The 18,571-nt window shown below is 42.3% G+C and overlaps 1 pseudogene; it reads right to left on the bottom strand.

Annotated features, from left to right (window-relative positions):
- Positions 1 to 4,893: 4,893 nt before the first annotated feature.
- LOC147447208 (berberine bridge enzyme-like D-2) overlaps positions 4,894 to 18,571 on the bottom strand; it is a 78,849-nt pseudogene continuing 65,171 nt past the window's right edge.

The raw sequence follows: 18,571 nt of genomic DNA, 5'->3' as shown, positions 1-18,571 counted from the left end.
AGACGCCATCACACAAAGGTGTGCAGTAGCCATTTAGTCTGGCTAGAACACCATTGTAACTTCCATTGGCCAGATGATGGAAGCCCAAGCATCTGTCTCTTGCACATAACTAGGTAATGTGAAAGAGGAAATACAGAAGACTCAAGCTAAAATGGAATTACTCAAGAAGGAAAGAGCTAAATGGATTAAGCAGATTCTGCAATTATAGATTGAGTAGCATAAACATGATTGGGAGATAGCAACTCTCTAGAAGAAAGTGGATAAGTTAAATACTCAAAATTCTATCTTGCAAGAAGAAAAGAACATTGATCAATAGGCAGTGGAATGTTTCAAGACCATGCTAAATGCAAAGAGGCATGACTACAATACCCTTCATCAAAAACATCACGTAATGAAAACAACCATTCTTTAAAAGTATATTTAGCATTGTCTAGTCTAGATAGTAGCTGCAGATGGAAATCTTACCATGAATCTGAATGATCTAGAAACAATAATCAAAGCCGTCCAATCAGATCTGGAGGACAAAGTCAAGGAGTACACTACTGCACACACTTGTCAACAAGGCCATGTTGGAGTACTTGAATAATAAGAAAAAATGAAGATGAAGATTATGATAAAGACGAGGATGATCACGATGATGAAGCAATAGACCAGCATCACAATGAGGAGATGATAATGATGATGAGGAGGATGATGATACGCCATCACCAAGCTCAGTTGCATGAGGCTCAACACCCATTGAAGGTCAAATCTTAGACCATGCAAAAGAGGCGATATTGGAGGCCAACATCCATTTGAAGGTATTGACTCTCAGCAGTAGAATCCACGAGCCAACCAAGAGCAGGGTAGACATCAAATTGCTCACACACTCCAAGGGTAAGTACATTGTCCTTGACTCTGATCTAAGTTTGAAAACACATACACTTTACTGAGCTACTAACATTCAACAAGAGCCTGAGAAAGCAAAAGGCTCTCAAGATCTATGAATATGTACATGATAAAACGATTTACTCTTTTCTACAGAGATTCCAAATGCTTTATGTCAGAGACACGAGGATGGTACTGGATTGGAAGGCTATGAGTCATCATAATCCAAGTTGTATACATGTGGAAAGAGTCTTAGAAAGGGGTATAATCATTGAGGATGTGGCGATTAATCCAGTTCTGAAAGATTTTGCCACTGATAATCTGAAGTCTTTGGGCTTGTAGTTAGAAATCCTGCTTGGCACCAAACCCACTTACCAGTGTATGAAGGACATCATGGTCCAGATTAAAGGAAATTTAATTCAAATGCAGAGTGTCAGAGGAGTACTAGATCAAAGGATCAAGTCCCTCCTTGAAAATAATACTACCAATAGTAGAGAACCAATTACACAGATGACCCTAAGGGAACAAGAGATGAATCTCATAAGTCTCTTTCATCTGGTTTGAATCACTAGAAAGATGATGCACCAGGAGAACCAGATGGTCTTGAACTTTCTCGAAGTTCATTCCAAATTCCCTGGTGTTGGTGTATGCCATTCCAGCTAAGGACGCAGAACTCCCACAAATTTTCCCGACTCTTTATCCTACATACCCTAAACTAGCAGATCAACAAAGTTATATCAAACTAGTGGATGAGCTCTACGATTGGTATGGGGTTGTTGGCATGGAGTGGACAGCCTAGAATCCGGCAGTAGCTGATGCACTGAAGAAGGATCACCCAAATAACCTAATCAAAGGACTTCAAAATTTCTAACTGAAAATGGGCTAGTGGAGAGTGCAGATTTGTAGGCTAATAAAGATCATGAACCAGATACTTCAGCTTACAGTGAAAGCCTCCAAGATCCATAAGAAGACCATGGAAAATAAAGCATTCTTTGAACCTCTCTTGAGAGAGATGCTAAAATTATGTTTGAAGCCAAAATAAAGTGCAATCGGCCACTACCTCAAGGATGGATTCATAAGCATCTTACTATCACAAGTTGGCTAGAGCTCAACTTACCAGGGATAAAAGAACACTCTATGACCCTGATACAAAAACATGGAATGCACTGACTCCATACGAGTTCGAGATGAAGGCGGTCAAAAAGGATCAGTTGGAGCAAGAGGCCCTGTACCAACTAATTTTGAATGAAAAAATTGGTCCTAGTCCAAGTGCCTCAGAACCAATCAAAGTTCTGCACAACCCTCCAAGAAGAAGGCACCCAACAAGAAGCGGGTTAGAAGGACTGATAAAGGATGAATGCTTGATCTTTTTTAAAAATTTGGTCTATACCAAAATTCAAGAAAGGGGGTGAGGATGTAGATGGCGGGAACGGCCCTTAGCAGGCGACTTGATTGGAAGATTCCAGAGATAGTAACTACGAACATTTACCACAGTAATTGATATAGTGAGTAGGTAGTCACAACCCAATCCGAAGCCTATAAATAGAGGACACTACATCATTTTGAGGGACGACTTTCTGGTGGACTTTCGGTCTTGGGTTGAGCTCATTCCAAACCTCAATCCCTTGTATCTTACTTCTTGGAGCTACATGCTCTTGTAATCCAAATACACACTGAGCTTACGCCTCAACATTGTACTTGTTCTTATATGAATACATAATCCCATTTTTGGTGTCTATTTCCATTTCCAGTGCCAGTATTCAGTATCAATTCCAGTTTCACTCTTGTCTTTCAGTGTGTCTTGTCTGAACTGAAGTCTAGACTGGTCTGAACTAACTCGAACTACCAACCTGGAATAGCTGATTGAAAGGGTCCAACTCATTCCAAGGTGTCATTCATAGATGCCAATTGTATATGGCATAGAATAGGCTCTCCAAAAGTGCAAAAGCCATGTGTAACACTTGTTCACAGAGCAAAACTTCCCTTGCAATCCTATGCCCATGTATCAAAGTCAATGCTAAAAGTAGGATGCCAAAACCCCGATGTCGATGCCAATCTATCATTTTTTATGTCGATGCCGAGAGACAAAATATTGGGAGGATAACACAATCCGAACGAGATGCATACACATGTACACAAGATGGGATGCTCTCTATCTTTGTGCATTAGAAACCAAATGTTGATGCCTATGTCCAGAGAGATATATGATGTCTCTTTCTATCTCCCTCATAGGTATAGAGTATGTGTGCAAATCCGAAGCCAAAAATGATCAAACTCAAGTGTAGGTGTTGAAGAACGTGTGTTCGCATGCGCATGCGCGTGCGTGTGTGCGCGCGCACACCACAGATCCCTATGTGTGTGTGCGAAAACATAATACAAAGCCAATGTGGATGTGGATGAACACAATGTAGATGAGGCTATTAATGTGTGGCACTCTAATCCCTATGTGTGTGTATAGTACACACACATTGATCCCTTCTTCACACCCTCCCTTTCTTGAACTTGTTGTGCTACAACATGGATCTCGCACCTTGAAGACCTACTTGCATTGATTTTCAAGGCTTCACAATTTCTAGTGGCTTGTTTCTTTACTTTACATTTTAATTTAATGTGCTACAAGCTAGCTTCCTTTAGTGTTGCTTGCAAGGTAATCAATTTTCTTAGTTAGCACTAGATTTTGTGTTTAATTCTCAGTTTCCCGTATGCTTGCTTTGCTTTATTTGCAGCTTCATGCATGGATATGTGTGGGGAAAGAGGTAAAGAGGAGAGGAGTGGGGGGAAATACTTGGAGGGTATAATGAGTTAATTAGTGTAAGGTTAGTCATACAAAAGAGCATGGTCACTAGCTCTTTATCCCAACCCTAACTTCACCAAATATTTGTGAGAATTTGGTGGAAAAATAGAATACTTAGTGTCCGATTACAAAAATACCGAAACATTATGGACTATTCTTTGTGCTTGATCCAAAGTTTAAATTGCATGGGCATTTTAGAAATAGCAAGGTCTTGGGTAACTTCGAAAAAGTAAGCTAGTAGATGCTACCTACAGATGAGAGGAGATAGGCCTTTTATCAAAAGGGTTGACTAACCTAACACAAAAGGGACACTGAATGACCCATGGAGCTTTGAGGCCTTCAAGAAGGTAAGTGCTCTACTCTGGTGGAAGGATATGGAAGGAATAAGGTTGAGCTTCCGAAAAGAGTATTTGAATCATAGTTTTAAGTGGCATTTGTGAAAGAACGTGTTAGCCTACAAATATGTGCATTCAAGGCAAAATAATTACCTCGATCTGATATGTGCAACAAATTTGGCCAATTTCTTTTATAGCATAAGGCAAATCCATGCATCCTTAATGATAGGAACTCTAGCTATTGAGGCATTGTCGGTTCATTGTGGGCGCATGAAGCTCTTGTTGAAGACCTTTAGTGACAAATAAATGAAACAAGAGGTGGAATGATAACGTTTTGTGATAGATGAAGTGGATGACATGGTATAGGTATAGAAGGAGGCAAATAATGAATGTTCTTACATGCATAATCATGATTTTTAACACATTATTTATACTACAATTACTTCTAGCATGACAGCCAAGCTAGGAATACACCATATGTTTGTGTCAAAAGATTAGCTGGGTAAGAATATTACCATGTTGTTGCATGGTATGCTCTTTTGAATGAAGCATATGAGGAGAGCTTTTCATACACATTGAAAGCTCATCATACAGTACATTAGAAAGAGGTGGGATTATGACCATTCTTCCACTATTAAGCAAAAAAAATGTGGTTTTGCAATATGCATGAGTATCCTCAGTGTAGAGAACGTAAGACAAAGGAAAAATAGAACTTCACAACACAAAATTATTTAGACAGATGAATATACAATTTGTAACTTACAATCCACATGAGCTACTCCAAATTCATAGACCACCAAGAGTGATATGTGATCATAAGCGGATAAAAGAGGTACATGGCAAAAAGAGATTGGGTGAAGAGTTTTCAATAATTATTAGTGAGCTCCATCATTTCAATCATATAAAAATTTTAAGATTGTATGCATGAAGGCAAAATCCAATTGCATCTGAGTTGATTTGTGACATCACACCACCATAAGGCTCAAATATCATCCACCCCCTTGTGTTGTTCATCATTATGTCATATGCCCCTGCCAATTCTTGCTTTGTTAATGCCTTTGACACATAGTCTGACTTAGCTTTGAAGTAGCCCCTACTAGATTGTTGCTTATTTAGCAATGCCGCTGGATCTGGCAACCCCGCTGTGTTTGCAACCACCTGAATGGAATTCATCTATTAGAAGCATGGCATACACAAGAGGGCATGATGCGCATAGACCCCTACAGCAAGACTGGCATGTTCACTGAAGGTTTTGTCTCAAGAAATTTGCATACATGAGAAGGACTCGTGTGAGTGTATGTGGATGTGCAGATGCATTTGAGATCATAAGCGTGGGGTGGAAAGCTCTCTATATCAAGTGTGTTCAAGAGATTATTCCTAGTATACATGTTACTATGGGCCTATTTATAACAACCCCCCCCCCCCCCCCCCCCCCCCTCCCCTCCTTCAATGTATACATAGACATATACATTTTTGGTTAACTCACGTAGTAGCTGGGATGATAAGCCAATTACTTGTAGTAACATCATTAATAGTAGCACAACGTTGATAATACCTTTCACAAGAAGTTTTGGACAAATTCTCACAATAATTCCCACATTGTGACTTACCTCAACATCATGAGCTTCTATGAGGGAGGCACCGCATACCTAGCTAGGTATGCAGTGCCTCTTGAGCAGAAGCTCAGGATTGTATGAAAAACACTGAAAAAGACTCTATTTTCCTACATGAGAAAATTTCTAAATCTTCTTGTAAGTTTCCCTACATCCAAACTCAAGCTAAACCATCTCAAAGACATGATCTAGAGGAGAAATTCACCTATATCCACTTGCCCTGTCTGCAGTCTGAAGCTGCTAAGCCAAGTTCGGGATATATTGAGTTTACGAGAGCCATTGTCTGGTTGATTGTGCCCAAGTATTGGCCATTGAAAGAAGCCACCATATGTGCCACGCCTGCTGAAGAGACGCCTGCGAGATAGATAGTGAGATAAAGCTCGGGCGGTGCGGCAGGCGCGACGCTTTGCCACTTGAATACAAGGTCTGTCAGGACCTGCTTGCTGGTTCTCCACACATTGAAGGTGGTGACCATGCTAGGCACACTCACAAGCTTCAGCTTCCATGCCACCACAATGCCCCACGCACCCTCACCACCGCCTCGTAGCGCCGAAAAGAGCTCAGGATTAGACGTTGACACTTTCTTCATAAGAGTTCCATAGCAGTGATCACCTACATCATTCCGCCAAAGTACTTAATGACATGAGACAATGATTGTCTTGCAGATCAGGGCAGGAGCAATATTTAATCAATGACAATGTCAGAGAGTGGATTTGCCTATTTAATTAAATAACTGCAAAAAGAATATACCAAGAGGTCAATGGACTAATAATTAGCTTTGCAAACCTGTGCCTCTAGCCTAGGTTATCAGCAGCAACTCCATACTTTCTGGAGAGCATGCCAAAGCCGCCACCCATAACGTGTCCGCTAATGCCGACGGTAGCACATGTCCCAGCGGAAAGCCCGAGCCAATTAGAGGACGCGGATGCAACGGCATAGTAAAGCTCGCCAATTCTTACGCCAGATTCGACCCATACAAATTTCTTTGCCACATTTACAGTGATTGCATGCATATTCATGAGGTCAATGATGACAAAGGGGGTGGAAGCAGTTGAGGAGAGGCCCTCATAGCTGTGTCCTCCATTTCGCACACGCAAGGTCCGCCTGCCATCGCGTATGCACGCCCACGCACTCTGCACCTCACTTGCCGTTGATTCTTAGACCATGTCCCGTTTTGTGGGTAATTAGCGCAAAGTAAACATAACACTGTAGTTATGTAGATTCTTAGACCATGTCCCATTTTGTGTGTGTGAGAGAGAGAGAGAGAGAGTTCTGCGTGCAACACTCGCTGGAGACTCGAGAGTGCGCAAGTGCGAGGACGAAGCTGCGTCTAATAAAACGGCCAGCTCTCATTTTTAAAAGCGTTCACCTTGAAAACTCAAACAAAAGCTTAAACACGATGCTCACATGGCAATATTTTTCTTTTATTTTCCTGTGATCTGCACATGCTTCTCTCCCTGTTAAAGGACCAGGGAGAGAAGAGGATCTGCGTAGGCAGCAGTCGGTGAAAGTTGATGCATGATCTGAAAACCACCCTCTACAACACGTACAAAGGGTGCCTTACAAATGTGGGGGGTGGTTGAAGCACCCGCCAGTGGCAAACGGACACCTAAATGCAAGTTATTAACAGGTTTCCGTTGTTGGCGCATAGGTGCACAAGTTTTAGCTCAAGGGCTCTCCACAGGTCCTGTTAATGGGCTTATAACGGAGCTCTCTTAGCATCAACTATATCTCACACGGACACGGGCGATGGGATCAAAGGCTCCCATCAATCTATGGCCCCGAAATTAAGCGGGCACCATAGATCTTATCGCGGAAATAACCTGGGGTACAAAAGTAAATTTGGGCATGTTAAAACTCGAAGAAGACCCCCACATTCCACCAACAACATGCGTGGGTGATGTGGTTAGGGCACATGACTCTCATCCCCCAGAGTGAGGGGGGCAAAAGATGTGAGTTTGTGTTTTTCAAAGTTTACTTTTCTAGAGATCTACGGTGCTCGATCATCCCACCGTAGATCCCATCTGGCATGTTTACGGGATATCCATATACTATGATGCTCGTAAATAAGCAATCTCTAAAAATCTTTATATGTGCTGCACATATAAAGATGTTTAGAGATTGGAACCCGGGAGGTTGGAAGGTCATGTACTGCCTTTTTGTGAGTGTGCAAGACACTATGATTGGGCATATACAAGATCATCAAACTCCTAAGGAGGCTTGAGACACCCTGCTGTCATTAGATGTGTTGAGAGGGGGAATGGGGAACACACCCAACACTTACACAAAGGCCTCTCTATAGTTGAGGGCATTCACAACACCCATATCCTCTCATCAGAAAACACCTTCTCAAAACACAATTCCACTAGGAGACCACCGCCTGCACACACACCAATGCACAAACAAGCTCAAAATCACCGAGATCGGCTACCCACATGCATTTCACAGCTTGTTTCAAACCACACACCACTGTTGCACACAAAATTTTTCTCTCACTTCCATTTCACATACCCAAATGGCCTGGGAGAACACCTTCTAACACACAACGGAACCACATAAGAAAGCAGAAGAAGTAGAGAAGGGGGCAAGGAGAAACTGTTGGAATTAGGGTTGCAAAGAAACGCATACAGCTTGGAGAAGACAAAGGAAGCTCACGGCACACAATAGAGAGTGTGTTACTTAGTGTGCAATGGAAAGATAGATAGCCCTAGAGTGATGGGCGTATATGCAATGCTCGGGGGGGAAAAGCGCCCAAGCGGTCCTAGTATGTTCACACACATCACTACCACATGTATATGGTAACACTTCAACACTTACACTTGCGATCATTTTTGGCTTCGGATTTGCATTCACATACTCTATACCTATGAGCGAGATAGAAAGAGACATCATATATCTCTCTGGACATAGGCATCAACATTTGGTTTCTAATGCACAAAGATAGAGAGCATCCCCTCTTGCGTACATGTGTATGCATCTCGATCGGATTGTGTAATCATCCCAATTTTTTGCCTCTCGACATCGACATAAAAAATTATAGATTGGCATCGACATCGGCGTTTTGGCATCCTACTTTTAGCATTGACTTTGATACATGGGCATAGGATTGCAAAGGAAGTTTTGCTCTGTGAACAAGTGTTACACATGGCTTTTGCACTTTTGGAGAGCCTATTTTATGCCATATACAATTGGCATCTATGAATGGCACCTTGGAATGAGTTGGACACTTTCAATCAGCTATTCCAAGTTGGTAGTTCGAGTTACTTCAGACCAGTCTAGACTTCAGTTCAGACAAGACACACTGAAAGACAAGAGTGAAACTAGAATTGATACTGAATACTGGCACTGGAAATGGAAATAGACACCAAAAATGGGATTATGTATTCATATAAGAACAAGTACAATGTTGAAGCATAAGCTCAGTGTGTCTTTGGATTACAAGAGCATGTAGCTCCAAGAATTAAGATACAAGAGATTAAGATTAGGAATGAGCTCAACCCAAGACCGAAAGTCCACCAGAAAGTCGTCCCTCAAAATGATGTAGTGTCCTCTATTTATAGGCTTCGGATTGGGTTGTGACTACCTGCTCACTATATCAATTACTGTGGTAAATGTTCGTAGTTACTATCTCTGGAATTTTCCAATCAAGCCGCCTACTAAGGGCCGTTCCCGCCACCTACATCCTCACCCTCTTTCTTGAATTTTGGTATGGACCAATTTTTTTAAAAAAGATAAAGCATTCATTCTTTATCAGACCATCTAACCCGCTGTGAGCGGGATGGAAACACACAGAACGCCTCTATACTGATCTGACACACACTCTTGGAATGATATACACACACACTATGGGGCACCACTCGGCTTACACAATCCACCTGGCCGAGACAGGGAACACACCAATGGAGTGAGAGGAGAGAGACTTCCCACTTGCCCACTCAACACACACACACACACACACACACACACACACCAAAAAACTCAACTCAAAAGAGGATAATTTTTTATGTTTAGATACAAATGAGCTTGGGCCAACACCAATGGGGCAAATAGTTTACACAGTATTTAAGAAATACACCAGATACAACTACAAAGTTAAGCAGAGGCTTCACTCACCGGAGAAGATTACACAGAAAATAGCAGAAAAAGAGTGAGGAATTTGGCACAATGCCATTGCGTCCGGAACTGCCCAAAACCCCACTCTACAATGTCAAAGTGCTCAAATCCGAAGTTTACGGCCAAAACAAGCTCCAAAATGAGCAAAAACACAGTTGCGGCTGTTCCTCCTCTCTTCTCCACGTTTTTTATGGTCTTTTCTCTGTTTTTTCAGTTCCCACACTTAGCTTTATTATTTGGGCACCCTTGGCCTTTTAAATGACCTCAAACGGACCCCGAACATGCCAAAAACTGACCTTGCAGTGCATAGTTGTCACCCTGCTGCATCCATACGCACACCTGGCACTCAACTTTTTTCAATAATGCATCCCGCCACCATGTGAAGTGGCTCCAAAAAGTGGTCCTCATGATGAACTTTCTGCATAAGTATCACAAGAAAACACCCACGTTTTGTCCGTACTCATCCACGTGCACGTATTGACCCCATTCGACCTCCTGACGCCACTAGATGCCATCTGACGCACCTACTTACCTCATGTCGTCGGCCCACGGATAGCTTCCTCGAGAATTTTTACGCGCTACCAACTCCTCGTTTTTGTAGAAAAAACACACTTGTACTAGTAATAGTGAAAATCGATGCAATATGTACACCCTGTCCTACCTATACACATGTGGGCCCCACGTAACCACCTGGCTCTGGAAAATGGGCAATCCTTTATTTGATGCACCATGCATGGGTATGTACATATGCGCAATCCCTTGCTCCAAAAAACTCCTGACATAATTTGTCCATCCCCTAACCTGCTAGATCATTCATGATCAGCAGCAGCAGCAAAAAGTGATATGAGACTCGCAGCGTCACAAGTCTCCTGATCCTTCACGAACACTGCTTGATCCACAGACAACTCATCTTGCTCCACCATCATCAATCTAGCATGATACAATTTAAGACGCAAACCATTTACTCTTGACTTATGTAGGATTCCATCCAGGTTAGCCAACTGATAAGTACCATTCGAAAAACACTCCACTACCTTGAAAGGGCCTTCCCACTTAATTTGAAACTTCTTTTGGAAGGTGTTGTCCAGCTTACTGTTGTAGTGCAAAACCAAGTCATGCTTCTTGATACCCTTACTTTTGACCTTTTCATTTATCTTTGCCAAAGCCTTATCCTGCATCTGCCCATAATGTTCTAATGCGCACATCCTATCCGACTGAACGGCCTCTTGTAAGTGTAAGAGACTCTCTTTGAATGCATCAGTAGGCAACCCAAGCAACTTCTCAGCTAACATCTTGACAGCAGGCAACTCTACTTCCACAGGCAATAGTGCTTCCTTTCCATACACCAAATGAAATGGAGTAAACCCTGTACCTGTCTTCACAGAAGTACGGTAAGCCCATAATGCACTAGGCAATTCCAAATCCCAATTCTTTCCTTGGTGCTCTGTCACTTTCGAAAGAATTTGCACCAACTCACCATTGAATCTTTCATTTAATCCATTACACTGCGGGTAATAAGGAGTGGTATGCTGATGCCTAATCTTCATCTTTTCGCATAAAAAGTCGAGCAGCTTAGCTCTAAATCCTGGCCCCTTATCCGAAAGTAGCTCTAGTGGAACCCCAAACTTGCAACATATTTCATCATACACAAATTTTGCCACATCCTTTGCAGTGATCTGTTTTACTGCTATAGCCTCTGCCCATCTAGAGAGATAGTCCACTGCAGCCAAAATATAGCTTTTGCCCCTGCTTGTGATAGGTAATGAACCTATTGCATCAATCCCTTTTCAAACACATCAAATGCCATAATGGTTTTTGTAGCTCTGGCTTCAACACTCTCTTCCCAAATGCTTGACACCTATTGCAAGACCTACACCAATGGTGAACATCCTTGTGCAAACTAGGCCAGACATACCTCTCTTGCAAGATCTTATGCAAGGTCATCTTTAGAGAAAAATTTCCACCACATGCGCCTTCATGATTCTCTTCCAACACTCTATAAAGATCCTCCCGCCAAGGTACACATCTCAACACGAGATCAGCCCCTTTCATGTATAAGAAATCACCAATCAATTTGTACGGTCTGTATGCTCTACACACAAAACCATACTTCTTAGACTTCTGAATCTCCTTTGGAATGATTCCTGTTAGCAAAAACTCCTCTTCTTGAGCCAAACTTTCCGAGGTAAGTTGGTCCTCAACACAAATAGCTCTCCAATCATGCCTTGAGCTGCTTCATGTGCCTCTCCATTTAGAGCACGTTCAATATGTCTGATGCTCCATGCTTTTAACTTTTTTAACAAGCCTTTAATTCTGAAGCACATTTCCTTCAATGAGGTGTTCTTGCTCTTCCACACACCCAACACTTGCTTCACAACTAACAAGGCATCACCTTTTATGCTCAACCTTCTAACCCCATGCTTCAAACAAATCTGTAATCCGGCTTCCAAAGTAGCATATTCAGCCTCATTGTTACTATGTGCATCCAATTTGAACCCTTTGATCTCTTCATATGAAGTAATGAACAAATCAGGAAAACTAGCCAGCATGTGCAAATATATCTCCTTCTCCATAGTTGAGAGGTCTCCACTGATCATTTGTGTCATCAATTCTTGCTTCTTTGAAAACTCAACCTTGGTCTGCATCAGCCCTTCAATCACTTCATAAGGCCCTTCACTTTCATCTGCAACCTCATTTGCAAGTGCAACTAAACCAGACTCCTGGATTCCTTTGTCCATCAAAAGAAATGCAACATCAGCATCCTCATCATTGCTGGTAGTACTATCACTATCCTCATCAGACACTGTGGAGTAGTCTTCATTACTAGACTCATCCTCATCTTCGAAAGCTCTTCTAATCGTTTCCTTGTGTCCATATTATAAATCCTTTCTTGGCACCTGTCTTTCCATAGAGCCTAATCGTACCACGTCCCCAATCTTGAACAGCTCCCACTGCACGTAACCATGGTCTACCCAATATGATAGGATATGTTCCCAACCCTATTGGCATCACATGAAAATCAACCACTGCCTTCGCATCATATGCCTCCACTTCTAAGCTCTTTACAACACCCAAACATTTTACTTTTTGATGGTTTGCAGATCTAATCCGAAAGCCTGACACCCCAGTCACTGTAAGACCCATCTTCTCAACACATGAGTGTGTTATCACACATATTTGGGCTCCACCATCAACATAACCTTGTCCCAGATTTTTTCTTTTGTACCACACATCTACTATTGGGTAAATGTCTGGTAGCTCATCCATCGCCAACACCTTTACTGAACCTCTCTCTCGCTCTTTCTCCATTGGGTTAACCATCCTCTTCCATTATCGATTTAGCTTAGGCACCATCTATATAAGCTGCCCAAAAGTAACATCGGCTTTTCTGCTTGTTAGATCCTCTTCAAGTCATAGCTTAATTCCACATCCCCTAGTGGAAAATCTGAAACATGAAACTTGCGACGAGCCCTTCTTTTCCTCTTGGCCTTGACATCCTCGCCTTCATGACTCTTTCCCTTCTTCTTACTAGGACCTAGGGCACTTCTTCCTTCCTTTTCCTCTGTGGTCCTCTTCCCAATAGGCATTACTAATGTACCCTATAGCTTTGATGCCTTCTCCAAGGTAACTACACTTATCACTTTTGTCTTTCCCTTTTCCTCCTAGGTTAATCCACTGGTTCCTTCATCTCCCTTAATTTCAATGCCATAATCATTTGACCTAGTTAGCACCTGTCTTGGCAATGGATACATTTCTCCCCCCATCCTTGGTGGCTTATCACATTGCGGGCTGATGTGGCCCAACTCTCTGCAATTATAACATGTGGGTGTCTACCTCTAGAACCTACCATTGCTTTGTCCAACACCATTCCTAGGTCTTTCTTCACCTCTTGGCTGATTTGCAAACCTCCCTCGACCTCGATTATTTCCCACTTGACCTAGCATGTTTAGGTTGAGATTCTTCATTAAATCTACCACTTGCCTCATGTCTTATAGCCCATCATCTTGCACTGATGTAGTGACCACTACTGGCATAACCTGAGGAGTAACAGCAACCACTGGTTCATGATGAACCCCTGGCATGCGACCTTGTAAAGAGTCCATAGGCTGAAACTCAGACCTCATGGGAAAAGACTCCACCCTTAGCTGACTCATTTTCCTCATCTTCCACTCTTTGTTCCTTGCTACCTCTAGTGCATCTTCATATGTCCTAGGCTTCTTTAGCTCCACTCTCCAACGTATATTCTCCCAAAGACCAGCCAAGAACCTGTCTTTCTTCATCATGTCAGGCGGGGGTACTTGTGGTGCTAAGGCTTTGCACATCCGCTCCCATGCCAATGAAAACTTACGTATGTACGCATCTACTGGCTCACCTTCCTTTTGCACCAAAGCATGTACTTCTTGCCACACTTTGTCAGGATCTTCTATCTTCACAAACTCCACTTCCAACCCATGCCGTAGATTGTCCCAACTCAATCTTACAGGTGGATCAGCCATACCTAGTGGCATCTGTATCCATAGGCACAACTACATCAAGAAGGGCATCTATGACAGCATGAACAATACTTTCTCTTCCACCATCATTAACATTGCCATCAGCAGTAGCATCTGTGCTAGCATCAACTTCCATAGCATCCACAATGTCATTTGTGCAGGCATCAACTACGGTAGCATCAGCAATGGCATCTGTGCAGGCATCAACTGTGGTAGCATCATCAATGGCATTTGTACCAGATTCAACAGTGGCATCTGTACCCATAGGCACAATTGCATCAAGAAGGGCATCTATGACAGCATGAACAATACTTTCTGTTCCACCATCATTAACATTGCTATCAGCAGCATCATCTGTGCTACCATCCACAATGTCATTTGTACAGGCATCAACTATCGTAGCATCAACAATGGCATTTGTGCAGGCATCAACTGTGGTAGCATCATTAATGGCAACTGTGCCAGATTCAACAGTGGCATCTGTACCCATAGCCACAACTGCATCAAGAAGGTCATCTATGACAGCATGAACAATACTTTTTGTTCCACCATCATTAACATTGCCATCAGCAGCAGAATCTGTGCGAGCATCAACTTCCATAGCATCCACAATGTCATTTGTGCAGGCATCAACTAGCGTAGCATGAACAATGGCATATGTGCAGGCATCAACTACCATAGCATCATCAATGGCATGTGTGCCAGATTCAACTGTGGTGGGGGTGGATAATGTACCCTTTTCAAGTTTAGCACGGTCAACATCTGTATGCACATCATCATGCACAACCTGCACATCAACTGCATTAGGCACATTTGGAACAAATTCAGCAGTACTAGTAGGTGTGCAGGGATCAACTGTATCAAAAGACTCTTTTTTTTTGCCTGTAACCCCCCTGGAATCTGTAGCACCCCCTCCTGGATTCTTCACAGGATAAGACTGAGCCAGTGAACCTACAGACCCCTCAACTGTATCAAAAGACACTTTTTTTTTGCCTGTAACCCCCCTGGAAGCTGTAGCACCCCTTCTTGGATTCTTCACAGGATAAGACTGAGCCAGTGAACCTACAGACCCCTCATCTAGAAACCCTAAAGAGCGAGTGCGTCTCATGCAAGTTCCTCTTTTTTCAGCTTCTTGATTATCTACGACAAGATAAAGTAGAAACATATTACTAAACATGTACAGAAAATAAATAAAATAGTTTGCAACTACTCAATGCAAAGAATTAAGAGACATGTCACTAACAAATTCCAACACTTGATTCATCAATGAGCATGGATACAATAGGGGTGCAATGGATTGCACATGCCTTCTAAAGACATCTTCTAATTGCATGAAGTTACAACAAAAACACACTCATTGCTTTGCATTTGGTTTCTTTCTCTTCCTAAATGAATCAAGAGGTATATCCATTGTGGGACTTCCACCTAAGTTCTTGGGAGTCGATTTCTTGCGCTTTGGTGCTGGCTTCTTCCCCGCTGGAGGGGGTGTTGCTTTCACCGCATCTGCAACTGCCTCATCTGATGCTTCATCTCTAGTGTCCACACTTGGTGATGCTTTGGCACTCAACGGAGAACGTAAAAGCCTTCTTGGAGTTAGTTGTTGCCTAGGTGATTTGAATGTATAAGACTTTGCCATCAAGATGTCTTCAACTACTCCACGTACTGCATCCCCTACTGCAGACTCCGCTTCAAGGGCTGGCTGCATCCCTTGGGTAGACTCCGCTTAAAGGCCTGGCTGCATCCCTGGGGTAATCAAGCCATTCTTCCTTGTGGAATGCATCGTCTTGTTGGAGCAAGCATGCAATGATTGTTCTATAAAGCAAGCTATTTACAAAGTCTCACTTGGAGTATCCCAAAATACACACATAAATACTGATTTTGGTACCTACCAGTGGCCTGCGTAGAGACTCTCTCTGTTTTTGTCCTCAATGATTCTTGTATACAGGTATGTGCTGCGATGTCTGTACCTGCAAATGATTTCATTAAAGGCAAGAGTTTAAACTACCAATGGAGAGTGGGCCTGCAATAGTAGTAGTAAATAATTGACACAGTGACTACCTGCACTTGATTCTTTCTGCATCTCACTCTTCACCTTCAGACCAATCATATGCTTAGCTCTAGGGGGAACAGACATGTTGCAATCTAGTGCAACACAATAGCCATAGTCCCTACATACATGTGCGAATGGGTGCAAGGAAGGGAGAATACATCCAAGCTTCTGGCATCGAACGGGAATCCACATCCTACACAATGGTAGAACCCATTAAGTGTCACCTCGCTAATGCTCTGCTTAAAATCCACAGGAGGAAAAGGCTTCATTAAACTGGCTCCCACATTATGTGAAGTCCTCTCCATGGTAACACAAAATTTAAAGTGCTCTAATTCCTGTGCTATGTTGGTCTCTACTTCTGCAAGTAGTGCCTGTGAAACAAAGAAGACAACGCATCTAATTTAAGTCTCAATAACCCAACAAAAGCAGATTGCTGAAAAGAATATGCAGCGTGAATCTTATCCCTTATTTGCAATACCACATATAAGACAAGCACTTACTCTATATGCTAAACACAAGCTTGATGTGGTATATGATATGCACTGTGCTATATAGCACATAGCACAGTCCAAGTATAATGTGCTATAAGTGCTACATAGAGTATGCACTGTAGATCATAGCAGAGAGACTTTTGAAAATACCAGATATAGCCCAAACATTTTCTCTATATGCTATATAGCACAAGCTTGTTGGGTATATGATATGCAGTGGGCTATATGAGACATAGCACATAGCATATAGCACAAATATTGTGTTATTTAGCACATATCACAATTAGAGATGTGCTATGTAGCACATAGAAAAAATAGAGATTGTGCTATATAGCACAATTCACTATTCCACACACTCCGATCCAGGGCTATATTGTGAACATATAACACACAAAATGTGCTACATAGCACATAAAAATATTGTGCTATGTAGCACATATCAATATTTAACACACACTTAAGGGCTATACTATGAGCATATAGCATACATGTATGCTATATACCACATATTACACATTTCCATTGTGCTATGTATCACATAGCACATAACCACACAGAGCACATAGCATAGAATCACACACATTCCAAATAGATGAGGGTACGTACTATTGTGAACATGTTGCACCTAGATTGAACTATAAAGCACATAGCACATAACCACACATAGCATATAACCACCCACTCCATGAAGATAATGGCTATATTGTGACCATATAGCACATAGCACATAGCATATAACCACCCACTCCATGAAGATGATGGCTATGTTGTGACCATATAGCACATATTTTGTGCTATATAGCACATGGCAGAAATAGAATATGCTCATACAGTACATAACCATACAATCCATAACACTCTAACCACATGGAAGTGAACCACATACACCAAAACAAAGTGAAGCACATGTAGGAGGGTATGCACCTTTGCTTTAGCCACATTGGCTTTTAATTCAGCAACGTTCTCTCTGGTAGGACTCGAGAACTGTCCAATCAAATCAATTAGGCGTTGTCGAGCTACAGGGTCTTGCACGCAATCAATCTCCGTTTGCAACTTTATGGCCAAAGTGTTTGAGCTTTGAGCACCCTCATCCCTATGCAATTCTTTGACTTGATCATCTACCTGCTTCTTTGCACCCTCAAGTCTTGACTTATAGTCTTGCAATCTGCCCTCTACAATATTCTTCATTTCTACAAGTGTCCTGCTATCCTCCTCTGCCAATTGTACGAGGCATCCTCCTGTAGGCACGCTTGACAATGGTATAGACGTACCTTTTGTTTTCAATGATGATCTGGTAGAGGCAGCAGTGGTTTTGGAACCTCTCCCTCTACCACTCATCTACTCTTCTTACCTCATGAACTTGTTTTGCAAGTTGTGTCTTTCTTCTGAGGCTCTCATTGCCCTCTCTGCAAAGATAGCCCAAGAAATTTGATGTTTGCCAGATTCACTGTAGTTTTCCAATGCAAAGGCCTTTGCAAATTGAGTCCCTACTTCATACATGAAGGGACCCTCCTGGTAGACATCCCAGTGTCTCCACACAAGCTTTTGTAAGAACTCCGACCGAGCATGGTATGCCTTCACTTTCTTCTGGCTACCCGGAACAGGCTTTGGGCATATAAAGATAGCTTCCCATTCCTCCTCAGAGATTTCATTGTTTCCTGTCAAGCTACGCGGATCAACTCCCTCCAATGGCAATCCACGCTCCATATGAAATTCCTCGGCAAGACGACAAAACTTCGTATGCAGAGGTGGTTCGATGTTCCTAACTAGACTGCTGCTTGCTTGAATCGGATGCTTTGAGGAAGGTGCCATGAT

Source organism: Adiantum capillus-veneris, chromosome 11 (assembly GCF_014529385.1).
Source record: "Adiantum capillus-veneris isolate H3 chromosome 11, ASM1452938v2, whole genome shotgun sequence".
Classification (NCBI taxonomy): domain Eukaryota; kingdom Viridiplantae; phylum Streptophyta; class Polypodiopsida; order Polypodiales; family Pteridaceae; genus Adiantum; species Adiantum capillus-veneris.
This window is presented reverse-complemented; position numbering and strand designations above follow the sequence as displayed.